Raw genomic sequence first — 21318 nt, 5'->3', positions numbered from 1 at the left:
AAGTTTATCCTTTTCTTTTGTGTCATAAACAAACGTTTCCTTTGCTCTTTCCTGCGTCGAATGTGTTTTACAAGGATATTTAATTTACAAACTTTTTAAACATAAGGTAAATTTGTCTTCTACTTCACAAACTTTGTTTTACGTATGCTATGGCAGTTGATCATGTTTAACTGATTAATTAAGAAAGCGTCGACACAATTTCCAGATTACTAGAGAATTTGTATAAGTTAGGTTCAGATAATTGCTCTAAGTAGCGTCGAAACATGTCAGCTCTATATAGTTGGTGATTTCTCATAAAATAAAGGAGTACGAGATAGAGGCTATTTGATAAATACGACATGTGAACGTTACAGTTTGACAAATCTATAAACATATATATATAATTCCAAAGTTAATTAACTAGTCCTAAAATTAAATCGTCCTTTAAACACGAACAGAATAGATTGCGTGAAATACAACAATGATAGAAACAAGCTAGCGTTATAAATCTTAAGCTTGCAACTTTACCTTTCATCTCGGGTGGAGCTAGAGTATAGTGGTCGACACTATGTATTTATCTTGAAAATCTATTGAATATGTATTATTAATTTTAAATTTAATAACTTAAAAAGATTAGATTTCTGAACCCATAAACTATAAATTCTGCGGCTACACAATCTAGCTAATATATAGTGGAGAGGAAAATTCAAGTATGTATGTATTAAACTGCTACTACATACATACCTCTAAACTACATATGCATGTGCTTGTTACAAAATGCAGGCACTGTCAAATGGGATTTACAAAAGTTGCGTGCATAGGGCAATAGTAAACAGACAACGTGAAAGAATATAATATCGTTGGCATTTTTTTTTTCTGCCCAAAGGAAAATTCTGCGGCTGACTCTTTGTATGCAAGTAGAAAATATAAAAAAACTTGTACTACTTTTTATTCTTATTATTTACAATATATATTAATGTTGGTCTTAGATGAATTTAATAGATAAAACATCATGATTCATAAAGTCGAACACAACTTATTCGCGATAGAATAGGAGTAGTAGTTTTTGTTGTAGTTTTCATCATATAATTATATATCGTATAGTGTTGAATTCGTCGCCATCTATTATGTAATTTTATATATTTAACCTACATTTTATCTGATTTGGCAAATTTAGTCTAGTTAAATAAAACCAATTAATTTGCCCTTACACCTCTATTAGCGTGTTACAGGCCATAACAATTTCTATACAGTATATATGCAAGAGTTACATGGTCCCGATATAGATGAATTTAGCTGATACTGTACAAATGAAATTGAAGTTTAGCACAAGACAAGTGAATTAATCTCACTGAACATCCCAAATAGTTCAAATGCAATACAACTAGCTCAACAAATTTAGAGGGTCACGTGTGCAAAAATAGTTAGTTACTGCATTGCTAGTTAGTTAGCTAATTGTTGAGCAAATTAACTGTGACAGTTAAGCGTAATAATCCGTTTTTGACTTAACTAATTATTAGCATCAATTGCTTAAAAAACATTTTTATTTGCTGAAAAAATATGTTTGGATAGAAATGTTAAAGTCGGTAATGAGCAGTTAATGTGTTAAGATGATAAAAATTAACCTTAAAGCTATTTAAAAGGAAAATTATCTTTTCTTACATACAGACGAACAAAGGTGGAAACAGAATGGGAAGGAAGTTAGCGGATTTTCTGGAAAATATATGTATTTCAGGATAAAAGAAATTTTTTAGAGATAAAATAGTAAAATTTTGATCAACCAAAAAATATATTTATAAGATGATAACACTTGACTCATAAGCAATTATGTTATTTTACCTCTTTTGACACGAGCCAGCCATTTCGCTCGAAAATCCATACTTCTCCAAATTAATTGGCATTTGAAGACTTCGAGTGTTATTGAAATCGTAGTTTTCATGTAACATTAGCAGCTCCAGTGTAAGGTCATATTAATTTTGTCAAGCTCAATACTGGAATATTATACTAGCTAGATGATGTGCAAGAATTAGGCATACATACAAAGTAATGCGACATCAAATATATGTACGATTAAGTACTTTCAGGAACAACTTTGATTTAGATTTTGTTCAAAATATCCTTCACGTGGGCTAATAGGAGAAATAAGTGTCTTGACGAGTAATAATAATTTTTGCTCATAATTTTTTTTTTCAAGTAAAATTTATATCCATTCACATTTTAACTCTTAAATACTTTATTTTGTCAATATGTTTTCTACCTCAATTAAATACTGTCCGAAATTTTATAAAATATTGCTTTCTAGTTAGGACAAAAAATGTTAAATAGGCCAACAATTTTAACAAAGAAGAAATTCATGATAAATGTTTCTTTGACTTTTCCTTCAATATAACTTATAATGAAGGAATAAGACATCCCTTTATATAATAGCAAAGAAGGAGTTGGTCAAACAAAAATAAATATAGATGATAATCTCTAGGGGCATAGAAGACTACCCACACATTGTTCACTAAGTTTTAAAGATGGTCAACCTAGAATAATACAAGTCTTAAAGATTGTTGTAGCTCAAGTTGGTTTGGGCCAGCCTAGTAACGGAGGGAGGCCCAATCAGTCCAGCAGAATAACAATTGGGCCCAACTCCTAATTCTTTTATTTATGGTCCGGCCCTGGTGCATTTTGTATATATAGTTAGGAGTTTATGTTTTCACGTGTAATTCATTTTTTACAATATCAATAAAATTGATCTGAATTTTCCTCTCTTCAATTCTTCATCTTTACCCAACAATTAGGGTTTGCATTCAGAAATTTCTTCCATTGATTTTGATTTTAGGTGTTAACATGGTATTAGATCCAAGAGCTCGATAAATTGTAGCACGACAGTTCGTTTGGTATTACCCTTGTGGTTAGATTTATGGTGTTTTCATTTTTCGGTGACGATTACTGGAGTTTGTTTTGTGCCTTTGACGGTGAATTGCTTTACATTATTTTTAGGCTCCTTCATTCTATTGAAGAATTTTGGTACTGTTTCTTCTCTCAGCTTCGTTGTTTGGTTGATTGTAATTGGTTGTTGTTGTCATTCAAAATTTGAAATCTTAAATTTTTAACAAACACAATGAGTATTGCTAGTGGTACTTCGAATGTGACTGCACAATCTACATCTTCTGATTCCACTTTTTCTACTATGGAACCTTTGTACCCACTTTATTTGTATCCCTCCGACTCGCCTGGAACTGTTATTGTTGCTAATATTTTTAATAATTTGGGTTATTGGAGCTGGCGTAGATGAATACAGCTAGGCCTCCCATGCAAAAATAAACTATGATTGATTAATGAAATAATTGCTAAACCTAGTGAAGATTCTCTTTGTATGGGACTTGGTGTCGATGTACTGATATGGTAACTACATGGATTCTAAATAGCCAAGACATAGAAATTAGAGAGAGTGTTATGTACACAGAATCTGCTGAAAAGTTATGGAAGGAAATATAACAACATTATGGAAAGCCAAATGGGAGTAAAATATTTTAGATACACAAAGATATTTCTTCCATTTCTCAAGGATCTTCTAACATAGCATCTTAATTCAATAGGATTAAGAAACTCTGGGTTGAGTTAGCATTTTCTATATCTTATCCTCCCTATGTATGTGGATGCAAAGAAGCTTTTCATAAGATAGAAGAGGATCAGAAAGTTCACCAGTTCCTAATGGAATTAAATGAGACCTACTCGAATGTTAGGAGAAATATTCCGATGATGAAACCTCTTTCAAATATTGATGCTGTATATGCAATCCTCATTGGATAAAAGCCAGGCAGATGTCAAAAGCTCAATTCCCTCTTTCAGCTCAGAGTCTGCATTATTCTCTACTGCAGTTTAGAAATTATTTTCTACTGGAGTTCAGAAACCATACAATTAGAGAGTCAACTTTGACCCTTCTAAGAAATTTAATTCTAATCTTGTGTTCAAATATTACAAGAAACCTAGACACTCCATTGAGAAGTGCTACAAATTTGCATGGATATCCACCTAGTTCTGGAATCAGACTAAGGAGGAATGTTGCATGTGCTCGGGTTTATAATTTTTAGATGGTACATAATTCTAAGAATTGTGTAATAGATGGTCCTAAGGTGATTCAGACTGATGTTGGAGGTCATGTATTTGCTAAAGAACAATATGAACATATTCTTTCTCTTATCCAACAGTCTAAAGTTTCCTTTTTTCCTCAATATTTGTCTTCAGGGTCTGCTAATTTTGCAGGTATGTTAAATTATACTGATCTTTGTTATGATAGTATTCTTGCTTGCAATGTCTCTAGGATAGAGATTACTATTTGGATTATAGACTTTGGTGATACCAACCATATGACACCTCATAAATCACTCCTTAGAGATATCAAACATTTAATTTTTCCTTATCTTTTAACTCTTCCCAATGGTTACAAGGTTAAAATGACCTGTAACTGTCCTCTGGTATTTCTCTTCCTAATGTACTTTTTGTTCCCTTTTTTCACTACAATCTGATTTCTCTGTGTGAATTATTACTACATCTGACTAGTTATGTACTTTTCACACCTACTACTTGTATCTTGTTGCATGGCCCTTTTCAGAAAAAGTCACTAGTTCTTGGTAGACTTCAGAAGGGGTTGTACCTTTTACATTCAAATAATCTTTCTCCTATTGATTCATGTGATTCTGCAATTATAAATACATAACCGCCATCCTTGATAATTTATAAAGAGTAGTTTTAGTTCCAGTTCTGAGTCTGCTGATTCTTCAATTGATATTTCTGCTAATAGTCTTCTATTTTATATCTTGATCATACATGGCATTTGAGGTTGGTGTCACGACCCGATTCCCATCATAGGCCGCGATGGCATACAATGGTGAACCATCAACTTAATTGTCCATTTTTACAATCTTAAAAGCATGTGTTTCATAAGTAAATAAAGTTAAGTGAAGAAACCTTAGAGGCATACTTACATTCTTACTAAGACATAAAGTATAAATAAAATATAAAACAAAATGATGATAACATTAAGTAAAGCCATAATCATTTACTAAAAACTTTTCAAAATCCGGTGTCACAAGTACACGGGCAATCTAGTAGAATATACAAAACACTTTAACTACTATCTAAGATAAAATAGACAGAAATAGTAAATATAACAAGAAGGAGACTTTGGGTGCTGCAGATCGGAGCATGGAGAGCATCTCACCACTAAGTCTGCGGATAGTGCGTATGTGCGCCTGAATGACCGCCTGAAGTACCTGTCTCAGTACCAGCACAATTAATGCAGAAGTGTAGTATGAGTACATAAATCAATGCGTACCTAGTAAGTATCTAGTCTAATCTCGAAGAAGTAGTAAAGAGGGATCGACATCGACACTTACTAGTGGTCCAATATATAAAGTACATGAAACATAGGCAGGCATGAAACACAATAAGTAGAGATGAAGTAAGTAACTGTAACTGACATGATCCTTTACATAATAAAAAGGCCAAACACATAAGCAGCCCCTTAAACTTGTCCCAATTATTCATTTAGACACCTTATCTTGGAGCTTGACCTATTAAATACTTAAACTATACTGAATATGTATCTATTAAACACACATTGATGACATGGCATAAAATTGTTTGATACCTATTCAAGGGTGCGTGAGAGGATCTTTTTTCTATAATTTTCTCTCTCTCCTTTCTGCTACTCTCTCCCTACTACCACCTCCTCCACCATCCCTACCCAACCCCTACCTCCCCTTTCCACTTTTCTTTCTATGCCATCCTGTCACCACATTCCAGCATTAATCCTCAAACCATCATTATTTCCTTCAGATGTTGCCAAGACTATCAAGACTCTGGGATTGTATTCATTCCATTTTAGTTCCTAAAAAATATTCATTTATAGGACACCATCAGAAACATCAAACATTTGTTTAAAACGATAATTTTCACTTTTTCTTACTTTTTTTCCTTCTACCATTTTTTAGGCATTATTACTTCGAATTTTATTTTTTTTAGCTTCTTAATTCTTTGTTCTTTGCTAGGTCTTTTATTTTCTTCCTGTTGCTTCTTTTTGTTTTTCATGATCTTGATTTCCCATAGTTATTTAGAACCTGTAAAGAGTGGCCTACTGGATGTCACTTTGAAATCAAGAATCCAGGCTTAACTAAATTGGGTTTTTCAGAGTTTCAATCTTTTCATAGTCCCTCTAATAATATTTGTCATGGTAAGCTGGGTTGCTAATTTTTTCCTTTTCTACATTTTTCGCCGAGCCCCCTCACCAGACTTTCTAGCTGTAAAACTCATATCCTCTCTTAGCCGGATTCTTTGACGAAAAATATTCTAGTCAGAAACAAACTCTTCACGAGCCCTCTTGCCGGAAATAGTCAACGACAGTCTCTTCCATACTCATTTTTTTGACTGCTTTGCCATTTCGACGCGGTGAGTGCCGCTAGCAACATCGTCATCACCACTTCTCTTTGACTGTCATCCGTCGTGTTCAACATAATGTAGAAAGAGACAAGTTTGTGTTGTGTGAGTCTATGTTAGCCAGCCACGTGTCATAATTTTATTTGATACTTTTCCATGTCAGTGCGTTTGATAATCACACGTTTTGTTTTGTTTGCTGATTGTTCGTAAAGTGTTTAATTGGTACATTTTATATAGACATTGAGTGGCCAATAGGGTACAAGCTTAATTAAAGTGTTTAAGTGAAAAATGGTGACAAGTTTAAGGGGTTGTTTATGTATTTGGCCTAATAAAAATATAAAATCCTCAAATACCATGTGCTATCTCAAACAGATAAGGAACATCAAGTAAATGTCAAGCCTCAAGCCAAGAAGGAAATCTCATGTATATTCTGACTCCTAGCGAAATTACACACGAATTATGAGGTCGTACGGTCCGATCCCTAATAATAGTGTACACTGCCGAGATCGTATGACCCGATCTATAGATGTATCTCAAATATACTTCCGTGGTCGTATGGACCGATCCATAATGCTATTTCATAGCATTGACGAGACGTACGACCCGATTCACTGGAATAGAGTAACCTTCCGAACTACGGGTCACATAAATACAATACAAGGATAGGAACATAAAGATATAATTTTTACCGACAATCAAGTATCCCGCAAAAAACTCAAGGTAAAGAGGCCTGGCCTAACATAATTTCTAATTCAATCTCAATTATAAATTTAAGTAATTAAGCCAACAAGTTTAGTTCAACTAATACAAATATTGCATGGTAAAGTCCTAAATCTACCCGGGCATAAATATAATTTTAGCTACGTATGAACTCTCGTCATCTCGTACGTATGTAATGCCCATAAAAAATATCACACAACAATTAGAATACCTACGTGAATAATTTTCCTCTTACAAGATTAGGCAAGAGACTTACCTCGCTTCCCAACCCGTTACTCGGCTCTCAAACCTCACTAGTCGCCTCAAAACAACACCGAGCAACCCAAAACTAATCAAATGACGCAGAAATCAATCAATATATGTTCAAAAGTTCATAATTGAACTATTAGAGTAATTTACCAACCCAACTCAGAAAGTCCATAAAAGTCAACTCCAGGCCCACGTACCCGGATTTCAGAAATTTCGAATATAAATATTACCCATGACTTTACGAACACAAATATATAAATTATACCCAATTCCATAATCAATTTCGTTGTCAAATCCCATTTTAACTAAACCCTAGGTTTCTCAACAAAATCCCCAAATCCTACTAATTGCTATGTTAAAATCTACCCATAATCCATGTATTTAACTTATATTAGGTAGAAATCACTCATTTTATAATGCTTGATAAAAACCCGCTTCAAGAATGTAACGACCCGACCAGTCATTTTGGGTAATTGCGCCTCGTTTCTCCTTTTTATGCTACACATGTGTGGTTTTGGTTTTATGACTTACGGGGTTGAATGGTTTTGTTCCGGGAATATTTCAGGTTGATTTGGACCCTTTGATTCATGACTTAGAAGCCTAAGTTATTTATGTTGACCAATGGTTGACTTCTGTGAAAACGACCCCGGAATGGTATTTTGATGACTCCGACAGCTTCGTATCATGATTTTGGACTTGGGCGTATGCTCGGAATCGAATTCGGAAGTCTGTAGGTTGATTTGTGTTATTTTGCCGAAAATTGGCAATTTAAGGTTTAGAAGTTTGACTGTAGGTTGACTTTTGGCTATCGGGCTCGAAACTTGATTTTGGGACTTGGAATAGTTCCGTTATACTATTTAGAACTTGTCTACAAAATTTGGCATCATTTGGAGTTGAATTAATAGGATTCAGACGCATAGTTGCAATTCTAGTAGTTCTTGAACTTTACTTTGAAATTCATGAATTTTGTTGTTCAGTTCGTAGTTCTACATGTTATTTTTGTATTTTGATAGCTCGAGCGAGTTCGTATGGTATTTTTAGACTTGTGTGGATGTCTGGTTTGGAGCTCTGAGGGCTCGGATGAGTTTCAAACGCGTTTCAGAATAGTTTGAACTGAAAATGGAATTGCTGGTGTGCTGGTGCTCTGTTATCGCAATTGCGAGCACTAGCCTCGTAATTGCGAAGGTGACAGGGGGTGGTCTGATATCGTAATTGTGACTTACCCCTTCGCAATTTGGAAGTCAGCAGGCCTGGGGCTTGGGTCGCATTTGCGACCATTTGGTCGCTTTTGCAAAGTTGTCCAGCTTCGCAATTGTGAAGCCTTTGTTGCAATTGCGACGTTTGTTGAGGTTGTCAGGGTTCGCAAATGCGATCCCTGGTCCGGAATTGGGAGGGTTTGCATTGTGTCTCAAATACGACATCTACAGCTAGACATAAAGGCTGAAAAGTCGGGATTTAGTCTTATTTCTCACATTTTAGAACCCTAGACTCGGTTGGAGGCAATTTGGAGAGGGGATTTTCATCTACAAATATTGGGTAAGTGTTTCTAATTAATTTCTAACTATATTTCTTGAATATATCTTAGATTTAATATCAAATTTATGTGAATCAAAGAGGAAAAGTTGGGAAATTTTTGTCAAGTTTTTGAAAAATAAAATTTAGTTTTGAGAGTCGATATGGACTCGGATTTTGAAACTAATCATATATATGGATTCGTGGGTTTATGGGTAGTTGGAATCTACCTTTAGACCCAGGTTTTGACCGGACTGGGCCAGGATTGACTTTTGTTGACTTTGGAAAAAGTGTAAAGATCATAGCTTTATCTATTGTATTTATTTTTCCTTGCATTGTTTGGTGATATTATGTTAATTTTGGTTAAACTTGATCCGTGTGGAGGCAAATTTTAGGGAAAAAGCTATTTCCGAGGGTTGAGTTGGTCTAGTTGAAGTAAGTATCTTGTCTAACTTTGTGTGTGGGAACTACCCCTTAGGATTTGGGATTGCTTGTGCTATTTGTGTTATGTGAAAGTTGTGTACGCAAGGTAACGAGTGGGTACGCGGGTTATATATGGTATTTGACCGGTTTAGGTTATTTAGACTCTTTTCACGTCTTTATTTAAATTGTCATATCACGTTTTAATTCTCATTGTTAATCTACTCTTACATGTGTTAGTCTATCCTTACATGCTTTATTTGATTTTGTTAACACTTGTTCTACCTATTACTTGATACTTTGCTCTTATATGCTTTAGTTGAAGTTATTGCCTTCCTTATTGCCTTGTTACACCCTTAATTGTTAAATTACTTTTACTTGAAGTTGTTATTTCGTGAAATATCTCTTTGTTGAGTTATTGATGTTGGAGTTGTGAAAGCTGTTATCACGTTGAGGCGAAGTTGTTAATTGTTGGGATATCTTCCTTGTTGAGAAATTCACATTCATTGTTATTGTTGTTACTCTTGTACACATTGTGGTTGAGCCATGGGCTATTTGTTATGGAAATATTGATATTGTTGATTTTTGGTAAATTGTGGAGTATGGGCACTTGTGGTGCGAGTTGTTATTGTGTTGTGATATTAATGCGCATGCAGCGGTATAAGGATAAGGGTTAATGTGCATGCGGCGGCATAAGGTGAGATTTATGTGCGTGTTGCTAGTAAGGGAATTACTTGAAGCCATGCGGCGTCATAAGGTGGGATAAAGTGCATGTATCTATTTAGGAAAAAAATATTTTCAAAACTATCTAAATGTAAGGCTCACACAATGGTATAAGGAAAGATTATGATTGAAATTGTGAAAAGTGAATACGGGGAGGTACCTCGGTTGTGATTCTTGTTGTGCATTTCATAATGAAAAGCGTTATTGGTTGGGCAGTGCTTGTTATTTTTTTTATTCTTCCTTGTCTTATTAGTTTTATCCGTATTGACTAATTGTGGTTCTCATTAATTGCTTCCTTCTTATCTTTATGCTTACAATTCTGTCATTAGTTTACGTTATTATATTGCTTCATTACCATTCATCTCTCCATTTTCCCATTATTCCTCGTTATTATATTTTGTTCTGTTTATCATGCCCTAATAGGTGTCTTGACCTGGCCTTGTCACTTCTCTACCGAGGATAGTCTTGATACTTATTATGTACCATTGTGGTGTACTCATACTACGCTTCTGTATATCTTTTTGTGCAGATCCAAGTACGTCTGCTCGTGCTGGACGTTAGTGATTGACTTGTTAGCTGTCTTCCGGAGACTTCAAGGTATAATTGCTCGGCGTCCACAGGCCTCAGAGTCACCTTCCATATCATTTTATTTTGTTATTTTCTTATTCAGACAGTGTTGTAGTAGGCATTCTAGATTATTCTGTAGAGCTTATGACTCAGTTCCACCGGTTTTGGGAATATGTGGTTGAGATCCTGTTTTGGAAGTTTATATGAGTTGTTCTATTTTATTTTAGTATATTAGTTGGTTCTTCCTGTTATGTTATTATTAAATATTAGGTTTACCTAGTATTAGAGATTAGATGCCATCACGACATCCTAAGGTGGGAAATTAGGGTCGTGACAAGTTGGTATCAAAGCTATAGGTTCATAGGTGTTACGAGACATAAGCAGGTTTAGTAGAGTCTTGCCAATCGGTACAAAGACGTCTGTACTTATCTTCGAGAGGCTACGTAACTGTTAGGAAACTTCCACTTCTTTGATTCCTTATCATGCGAATTGGTTGACTTTGAAATCTAAATTTTTGACTTTCTATTCTCTCACAAATGGTGAGGACACGCACTGCTGGATCCGACGATCAGACACCCGTGCCCCCTACTAGAGCCGCGAGAGGCGGGGAAGAGGCCGAGAAGGGGGGTGTTGTGCAGCTAGAGCACCGACCCGAGCTGTGATCGAGGAGCCGCTAGTAGCTCTAATTGGGGGGCAGGTACCCGAGGCGTCTGTTGTCACCCCTGCACTTCAAGAGACCCTAGCACAGTTCTTGACCATGTTTGGTACTCTGGCTCAGGCGGGGTTGATTCCACTTGCACCAGCCATATCTCAAGCTGGAGGAGGAGCTCAGACTCCCACGACCCGTTCTCCAAAGCAGCGGCTCTATGTTGATCAGGTCCCAGAGGTTATGCCAGCGCAACCTGTTATTCTGGTTCAGTCCGATGTTAGGGCAGTGGTATCTGAGGAGGAGCAATGTATACTTGAGAGGTTCAAGAAGTATCATCCTTCTACTTATAGTGGTTTAGCTTCAGAGGATGCACATGGTTTTCTAGAGAAATGCCACTGTATTCTACACACCATGGGTATTGTGGAGATGAGTGGGGTTGCTTTTACTACATTTTAGCTGTCAGGAGCAGTGTATCAGTGGTGGTAGGCTTACGAGGAGGGTAGCCCAGCCGATGCGGCTTCACTTACATGGAATCAGTTTTCAGAGATGTTCTTGAGAGAGTTTGTTCCCCAAACCCTTGGGGATGCATGGTGCGCGGAGTTTGAGCAGCTACGCCAGGGTACTATGACAGTGTGGGAGTATGCCATCAGATTCATTGAGTTGTCTAGACATGCACCTACCTTGGTTTCTACATTCAGAGAGCCTCTAAGATGTATCAGGATTTGAGGCAGCACTATTAGTGGAGGATAACAAAGAAAGACATAGTGGAGTATGTAGCTTGGTGCCTAAATTGTCAGCAAGTGAAGTATGAGCATCAGAGGCCAGGCGGTTTGCTTAAAAGACTTGAGATTCTCGAGTGTAAATGGGAGCATGTTACTATGGACTTCGTTTTTGGGATCCCATGAACTTTGATGAAATGTGATGATGTATTGGTGATTGTGGATAGGTTGATCAAGTCGGCTCATTTCATTCTGGTGGTGACTACCTATTCTTTAGAGCAGCTGGCTCAGATCTATATCCGTGAGATTGTCCGACTTTGTGGCGTGCCAGTATCCATTATCTCTGACTGGGGCACGCAGTTTACATTGCACTTCTGGAGAGACGTGCTACATGATCTAGGCACACGAATTGAGTACAAGATTTCACCCCCAAACGGACGGCAGTCCGAGCGCACCATTCAAATATTAAGGATATGCTTCGTGCATGTGTTATGGATTTTGGGGGTTCTTGGAATCAGTTCTTCCCACTTGCAAAGTTTTCCTACAACAACAGTTACCAATCAAGTATTCAGATGGCTCCTTTTGAGGCCTTGTATGGGAGACAACGCCGTTCTTCCATTGGTTGGTATGAGCCCGGTGAGGCAAGATTGTTGGACACATATTTGGTTCGAGATGTCTTGGAGAAGGTCAAGTTAATCCAGGATCGGCTTCATACAACCCAGTCTAGATAGAAGAGTTATGCTGACCGGAAGGTTCATGATGTATATGGTTGAAGAGCGAGTTTTGCTCCGGGTTTTACCCATGAAGGGTGTAATGAGGTTTAGGAATAAGGGCAAGTTGAGCCCTAGGTATATCGGTCCTTTCGAGATCCTTGAGAGAGTGGGGGAGGTGGCCTACAAGTTTCTATGCTCCAAAAGTATTATGGTGATTTGTCTCATGTATTAGACTTTTGCTCAGTCCAATTGGACAAAGATTTGACTTATATTGAGGAGCTAGTGGCTATCTTGGACAGACAGATTCGGAAGTAGAGATCAAAGAACATTGCTTCAGTGAAGGTTCAGTAGAGGGGTCATTCAGTCAAGGAGGCGACCTGGGAGGCCGAGCACGACATGCAGAGTCGTTATCCTCACCTTTTCATCACTTCAGGTATGTCTTTATGCACGTTCGAGGATGAACATTTATTTTAATAGGGGGAGAATGTAACGACCCGAGCAGTCATTTTGTGTAATTGTGCCCCGTTTCCCCTTTTGATGCTTCACACATATTTATTTTTGATTTTATGACTTACGGGGTTGAATGGTTTAATTCCGGGAAGATTTCGGGTTGCTTTGGATCCTTTGATTCTTGGCTTAGAAGCCTAAGTTGTTTATGTTGACCAATAGTTGACTTTTTTGAAAATGACCCCAAAACGGTATTTTCATGGATCCGATAGCTTTATATCGTGATTTTGGACATGTGCATATGCCCGAAATTGAATTCGGATGTCCATAGGTTGATTTGTGTTGTTTTGCCAAAAATTGGCAATTTGAGGTTTAAAAATTTGACCATAGGTTGACTTTTGGCTATTCGGCTCAGAATTTGATTTTGGAACTTGGAATAGGTCCGTTATGCTATTTAGAGTTTGTTTGCAAAATTTGGTATCATTTGAAGTAATATTGATAGGATTCAGATGCTTAGTTGCAATTCTAGTAATTCTTGAACTTTACTCTGAAATTCATGCGTTTTGGTGTTTGATTCGTAGTTCTAGATGTTATTTTTGTGTTTTGGTCGCACGAACGAGTTCATATGATATTTTAGACTTGTGTAGATGTTTGATTTGGAGCCCCGATGGCTCAGATGAGTTTCAGATGCGTTTCAGAATGGTTTGAACTGAAAATGGAATTGCTGGTGTGCTGGTGCTCTGTTATCGCAATTGCGAACACTAGCCTCGCAATTGTGAAGGTGACAGGGGGTGGTATGATATCGCAATTGAGACTTACCCCTTCGCAATTGCAAAGTCAGTAGGCCTGGGTCTTGGGTCGCATTTGCGACCACTTGGTCACTTTTGTGAAGTTGTCCAGCTTCGCAATTGCGAAGCCTTTGTAGCAATTGCAACATTTGTTGAGGCTGTCAGGGTTCACAAATGCGAACCATTTGTCGCAAATACTATCCCTGGTACGCATTTCAAGGGTTCGCAAATGCGAACCGTTTGTCGCAAATACGACATTTGCAGCTGGACATAAGTGCTGGAAAGTCGGTATTTAGTCTCATTTCTCACATTTTAGAACCCTAGACTCGGTAGGAGGCGATTTGGAGAGGGAATTTTTATCTACAAATATTGGATAAGTGATTCTAATCAATTTTTAACTATATTTCATGAATATATCTTAGATTTAACATCAAATTTATGTGAATCAAAGAAGAAAAATTGGGAAATGTTTTCATGTTTTTGAAAAATAAGAAATTGAGTTTTGAGAGTCGATTTGGACTCGGATTTTGAAACTAATCATATATATGGACTCGTGGGGTTATGGGTAGTTGGAATCTACCTTTAGACTCGGGTTTTTACCGGATGAGCCAAAGGTTGACTTTTGTTGACTTTAGAAAAAGTGTAAAGATCATAGCTTTATCTATTGTATTTATTTTTTCTTGCATTGTTTGGTGATATTATGTCAATTTTGGTTAGACTTGAGCCGTGTGGAGGGGATTTTAGGGGAAAAGCTATTTTTCGTGGGTTGAGTTGGCCTAGTTGAGGTAAATATCTTGCCTAACTTTATGTGGGGAACTACCCCTTAGGATTTGGGATTGGTTGTGCTATTTGTGTTATGTGAAAGCCGTGTACGCAAGGTAACGAGTGGGTACACGGGTTATATGTGATATTTGACCGGTTTAGGTTATTTAGACTCTTTTCACGCCTTTTTTAAATTGTCATATCACATTTTAATTCTCATTGTTAATCTACTCTTACATATGTTAGTCTATCCTCATATGCTTTATTTGACTTTGTTAACACTTGTTCTACCTGTTACTTGATACTTTGCTCTTATATTCTTTAGTTGAAGTTATTGCCTTCCTTATTGCCTTATTACACCCTTAATTATTGAATTACTTTTACTTGAAGTTGTTATTTCGTGAAATATGTCCTTTTTGAGTTATTGGTGTCGGAGTTGTGAAAGCTGTTATCATATTGAGGCGAAGTTATTAATTGTTGGAATATCTTCCTTGTTGAGCAGTTCACATTCATTGTTATTGTTGATACTCTTGTACACATTGTGGTTGAGCCATGGGCTATTTGTTATGAAAATATTGATATTGTTGATTTTTGGCAAGTTGTGGAGTATGGGCACTTGTGGTGCGAGTTGTTATTGTGTTGTGATATTAATGCGCATGCGGAGGTATAAGGATAGGGGTTAATGTGCATGCGGCGGCATAAGGTAAAATTTTTGTGCGTGTTGCTAGTAAGGGAATTACTTGAAGCTACACAACGTCATAAGGTGGGCTAAAGTGCATGTAGCTATTTCGGGAAAAATATTTCAAAACTATCTAAATGTAAGGCTCACGCGGTGGTATAAGGAAATATTGTGATTAAAATTATGAAAAGTGAATACGAGGCGGTACCTCAATTGTGATTCTTATTGTACATTTCATAATGAAAAGAGTTATTGGTTGGATAGTTCTTGTTGTTTTTTTTGTTCTTCCTTGTCTTATCAGTTTTGTCCGTATTGACTAATTGTGGTTCTCATTAATTTCTTCCTTCTTGTTATCTTTTTACTTACAATTCTGTCATTAGTTTACGTTATTAAATTGCTTCGTTACCATTCATCTCTCAGTTTTTCCATTACTCCTAGTTATTATATTTTGTTATTTTTATCATGCCCTAGTAGGTGTCATGACCTGGCCTCGTCACTACTTAACGAGGTTAGACTTGATACTTACTGGGTACCAGTGTGGTGTACTCATACTGCGCTTCTGCACATCATTTTGTGCAGATCCAGGTACGTCTTCCCATGCTAAACTTTACTGATTGACTTGTTAGCTGCCTTCTGGGGACTTCAAGGTATACCTGATTGGCGTCCGCAGGCCTCGGAGTCACCTTCCATATCATTTCATTTTGTTGTTTCTTATTCAGACAGTATTGTAGTAGGCATTCTAGATTATTCTGTAGAGCTTATGACTCAGTTTCACCAATTTTGGGAATATGTGGTTGAGGTTCTATTTTGGAAATTTATATGAGTTGTTATGTTTTATTTTAGTATCTTAGTTGGTTCTTCCTGTTATGTTATTATTAAATATTAGGCTTACCTAGTCTTAGAGACTAGGTGTCATCACGACATCCTAAGGTGGGAAATTGGAGTCGTGACAAAGAAGCTCCAAAATCAGCCAAGCCAAATGAGAAATGGAAAAAAGTGAGCGTAAGTCCTGTTATGAAAATGTATTCTGCTCAGGCATTCCCTCCTCGTGATTGAGGAAGTATCCTCGCGATCGCAAAGGAAAAACGACCCTTTGCGAACGCGAAGGCCATAGATTTGCCATTCCTCAGCCGGCCTACCCCTTCGCGAACGCGACGCCAAGAATGCGATCCCGTAGGCCATTGACCCCATTACTCTGCGAATGCGATGCCCAGAACGCGAACATGAAGCACAAAAATGCCGCCAACCTAAAATCCTTCATCGCGAATGCGTGACTCCGCGAAGAACAAAACCAGCACCAAAATATCTACCAACTTCAACTTTGCTCTGGGTGGTCCGAAACTCACTTGAGCCATCCGGGACCCCATCCAATTATACCAAAAAGTCCTTAAACATACTACGAACCTAATCGAGGTCTCGGAACACGTAAAATAACATTGAAACCTAGAATCGCACCTCAAAACCAAATTAATCACCCTTTGAACTTCAAACTTCTTCCGACTAGCTCCCAACGCGATGAATCATACTTAGACAACTCCGAATGATGCCAAATTTTACGCTAAAGTCACAAATCACCATACGAACCTATTCCAAGGCTCAAAGTCCCAAACGAACATCATAATACCAAAGTCTACTTCAAATCAAACATAAAAAATTCTAAAACCTTCAATATGCCAACTTTCAACAATAAGCGCTGAAACGCTACGGTCCACCCGAAACTTAATCCGAACTTATGCCCAAGTCCAAAATCGTCATACGAACCTATTAGAACCTTCAAATCCCGGTTCTGATATCATTTACTCAAAGTATTGACTCGAGTCAAACTTGGCCATCTTAGGCCATTATAATGGAACTAAGTGTTCCGGATTTAACCCGAACCCTTCTAAACCCAAATAGAAAACCCCCGCAAGTAATAAAATAATAAAAGCACATAAAAGAAGTCTTAAATAGGGAAACATAGATCTAGAAAGTAAAATGACCAGTCGGATTGTTACATTCTCCATCTCTTAAATAAACGTTCATCCTCGAACGGGTTGGAATCATACCTGAAGTTATGAATAAATGTGAATATTTACCCTCCTTGGTCTCCCAAGTCGCCTCCTCGACTAGTTGACCCTTCCACTGGACCTTCACTACTGAAATCTTCTTAGACTTAAACTTCTGAACCTGCCTATCAACAATGGCAATTGGCTCCTCCTTATAACCCAAACTCTCATCTAGATGAACTGTACTGTAATACAACATATGGGACCTATCGGCGTGGTACCTCCGGAGCATAGACACGTGGAACACCGGATGAACTCCCGATAGTCTAGGAGGAAAAGTAAGCCTGTATGCAACCTCTCCAACTCTCTCCAACACCTTGAATGGACTGATGAACCTCAGACTCAACTTGCCCCTCTTTCCAAACCTCATGATACCCTTCATCGGCGAGACTTTCAGTAGAACCTTCTCGCCCACTATAAATGACAAATCACGCGCTTTCTGATCTACGTAACTCTTCTGCCTAGAATGAGCTGTGCGAAGTCACTCCTGAATCAACTTCACCTTATCCAAGGCATCTCTTACCAAATTAGTGCCATATAACCTAGCCTTGCCGGGCTTAAACTATCTGATGGGGGAACGACATCGTCGAGCATACAAAGCCTCAAATAGAGCCATCTTAAAGCTGGACTACCCTCCTAAGTCAATCACATATTCTATGAGCATATCCTCCATAATCTGAACTGTCTACTTCGACTGCCCGTCGGTCTGCGGATGAAAGGCTGTACTGAGCTCTACCCGGGTACCCAACTCACTCTATACCGCTCTCTAGAAATGCGAGGTGAACTGGGTTCCTCTATATGAAATTATGGAAATAGGCATTCCATGCAATCAGACAATCTCCTGAATATATATCTGGGCCAACCTCTCTAAAGTGTATGTAGTCATTACCGGAATAAAGTGTGGAGACTTGGTCAATCTATCGACAATGACCCAAACAACATCAAATTTCCTCAACATTCGCGGCAAACTAACCACGAAATCCATAGTGATGTGTTCCCACTTCTACTCCAGTATATCCATAGTGATGGCATCTCCTCTACTGAAATGAACGCCAAACTACCCATGCTCTCGGCCTTTCTGCTCAAGGCATTCGCGACCACATTCGCCTCGCCTGGATAATAAAGGATGGTAATGTCATAATCCTTCAGTAACTCAAGCCATCTGTGCTCCCTTAGATTAAGATCCCTCTTCTTAAACAAATGCTGTAAACTACGATGATTGGTGTAGACCTCGCATGACACTTCATAAAGATAATGCCTCCAAATTTTAAGAGTATGAACTATCGCAACCAACTCCAAATTATGCACAATGTAATTCTTCTCGTGGGCTTCAACTGACATAAAGCATATGCAATAACTGGCCCCTCCTACATTAATACACGCCCAAACCGATGCTTGAAGTGTCATAATACACAGTATATATCCCTGAACTGGCGGGCAGAACCAACACTGGTGCTATAGTTAATGCGATCTTGAGCTTTTGAAAGCTTGACTCGCAATCATTGGACCATTTAAACTGAGCACCCTTATGGGTCAATCTAGTCAAATGAGCTGCAATAGAGGAGAATCCCTCCACAAACCGACAATAATAACGTGCTAACCCTAAGAATCTCCTGATCTCGGTTGCCGTGGTGGGATGAGGACAGCTCTAAACCGCCTCGATATTCTTGGGATCCACCTTATTACCCTTTCTTGATATAACATTCCCTAAGAAAGCCATAGAATCTAATGAGAACTCGCACTTGGAGAACTTAGCATATAGATTTTGTTCCCACAGAGTCTGAAGAACTATGCTCAAATGCTGCTAGTGCTCCTCCATGCTACGCGAGTGGATCAATATGTCATCAATGAAGACAACGACAAATGAGTCAAGATATGACATGAACACCCGATTCATTAAATATATAAACTCTGCCGGCTTGTTAGTCAAGCCGAAGTACGTCACTAGAAACTCATAGTGCCCATATCTAGTCCAGAAAGCCGTCTTCAGAATATTTGAAGCACGAATCCTTAGCTGATGATACCCAGAATTCAAGTCGATATTCGAGAACACTCTAGCACCATGTAGCTCATCAAACAAATTATCAATGAACGACAATATATACTTATTCTTGATGGTGACTTTGTTCAGTTGGCGATAGTCAATGCACATCCGCATGCTCCCATCCTTCTTCACAAATAATACCGATGCACCCAAGGCGACATAATTGGCTTGATGAACCCCATCTCGAGCAACTCCTGAAGCTGCTCCTTCAACTCTCTCAACTCCACCGGAGCCATACGATAAGGTAGAATAGTGATAGGATGGGTGACTGGCGCCAAATCATTGCCGAAATCAATATCACGATTCGGTGGCTTGCCTGGTAGATTCGCAAAAAATACATAGGAGCATTCCTGCACGACGGGAACTGAATCTATCATAGGAGTCTCCACAACATTATCTTGAACAAAGACCGGATAGGCCAAATAACCCTTCTCGACTATATGTCGAGCCTTCAAGAATGAGATAACCTAGAGGTGGCCATAAAATCCAAAAAATGAACAAACCGGACCCGACCGAATTAATTCGGTACTTCGATTTCGGTTCTTCGGTACTTTGGTATTAATTCGGTATGGATTTTTTGAAAGTTTGGTACTTCGGTACGGTCCTCGGTATTAAGATATTGATATTTCGGTATATCCGTTTAACCGAAGTACCGAACTTTTTTTTCAAATGTTTCTCACAATTCGCAGGTAGCAGCAACGCATACGATTATTAGATGTATCTTTCCGTTAGGTTTAGATGTTTAGCAGGCAGCCCTCGTGCAACTCATCATTTTTCTCTTATAAGATTCATACTTTCTATTATTTCATTTTCCTATTTGCAAATTTCATTGCTAATTGCTTATCCTTTAATTGTTCTGATTTTAAAGTCGGTTAAAACTTAGATCTATTATGGGCTATTCAAAATATTAGAAATATTATGGGCTTTAAATTACAAATATTTTGATGTTGCTCGTTAGTTGCACAACACTTTCTAGTTGCTAGAGCTAGCTGCCATGTTTCTACTCTACCGGATTTCCTGAGTTGACTATCGGATCATGTTGGAGAAAGAAAAAAACTATTAGAACATGCATGGTTTTGAAAATTTTTCAAGATTCAATGTGGGATCACAAAGTAAAACTGAAAGTTTTACGCCATGAGTATCTCTGGTTCACTTTTTAATGTCTGGTCGCTGCTACCTTTCCTAATTTTTATATTCATATGAACATTTGTCATGTAAATTGATATACCAAAATCATACCGATACCGTACCGAACCAAACAAGAAATACCGAACTACTTTTGTACGGTATTTGGTATATACAATTGATAAACCAAATATCGAAGTACCGAAGTACCGAACCGTAGGTCTTAAATACCGAACCGAAATACCGAATGCTCACCCCTACTTCAACCTAGGCAACTCTGGCATCGCCAAGGTAACAGTCTTGGCATGGCAATCATGAATTGCATGGTGAAGAGACAACATTCCATGCCCAGGATGACCTCAAAGTCAGTCATATAAAGTAATAGAAGGTCCGCTCTGGTTTTATAACCACATAAATCACTACACAGGACCGGTAAACTCGACCCACGACAACAAATTGACCCACTAGTGTTGACACATATACAGGAACACCCAAGGACTCATAAGATACATCCAGATAAGGAAAAAATAGAGAAGAGAAATATGAATAAGTAGACCCTGGATTGAATAGTACCGAAGCATCCCTACGGTAGACAAAATAATACCTGTGATCACGATGTCTGAGGCTACTGCATATGGTCTGGCTGGGAAGGCAATAAAATCTAGCCAGAGTGCCAGCTGGCTGGCCTCCCCCTCTAGGGCAACCTCTACCCACCTTCCCTCTGCCTCTGGCCAACCAGACGGGCGATGCG

The sequence above is a fragment of the Nicotiana tomentosiformis genome, chromosome 4, assembly GCF_000390325.3.
Source record: "Nicotiana tomentosiformis chromosome 4, ASM39032v3, whole genome shotgun sequence".
In the NCBI taxonomy this organism is placed as follows: Eukaryota; Viridiplantae; Streptophyta; class Magnoliopsida; order Solanales; family Solanaceae; genus Nicotiana; species Nicotiana tomentosiformis.
This window is presented reverse-complemented; position numbering follows the sequence as displayed.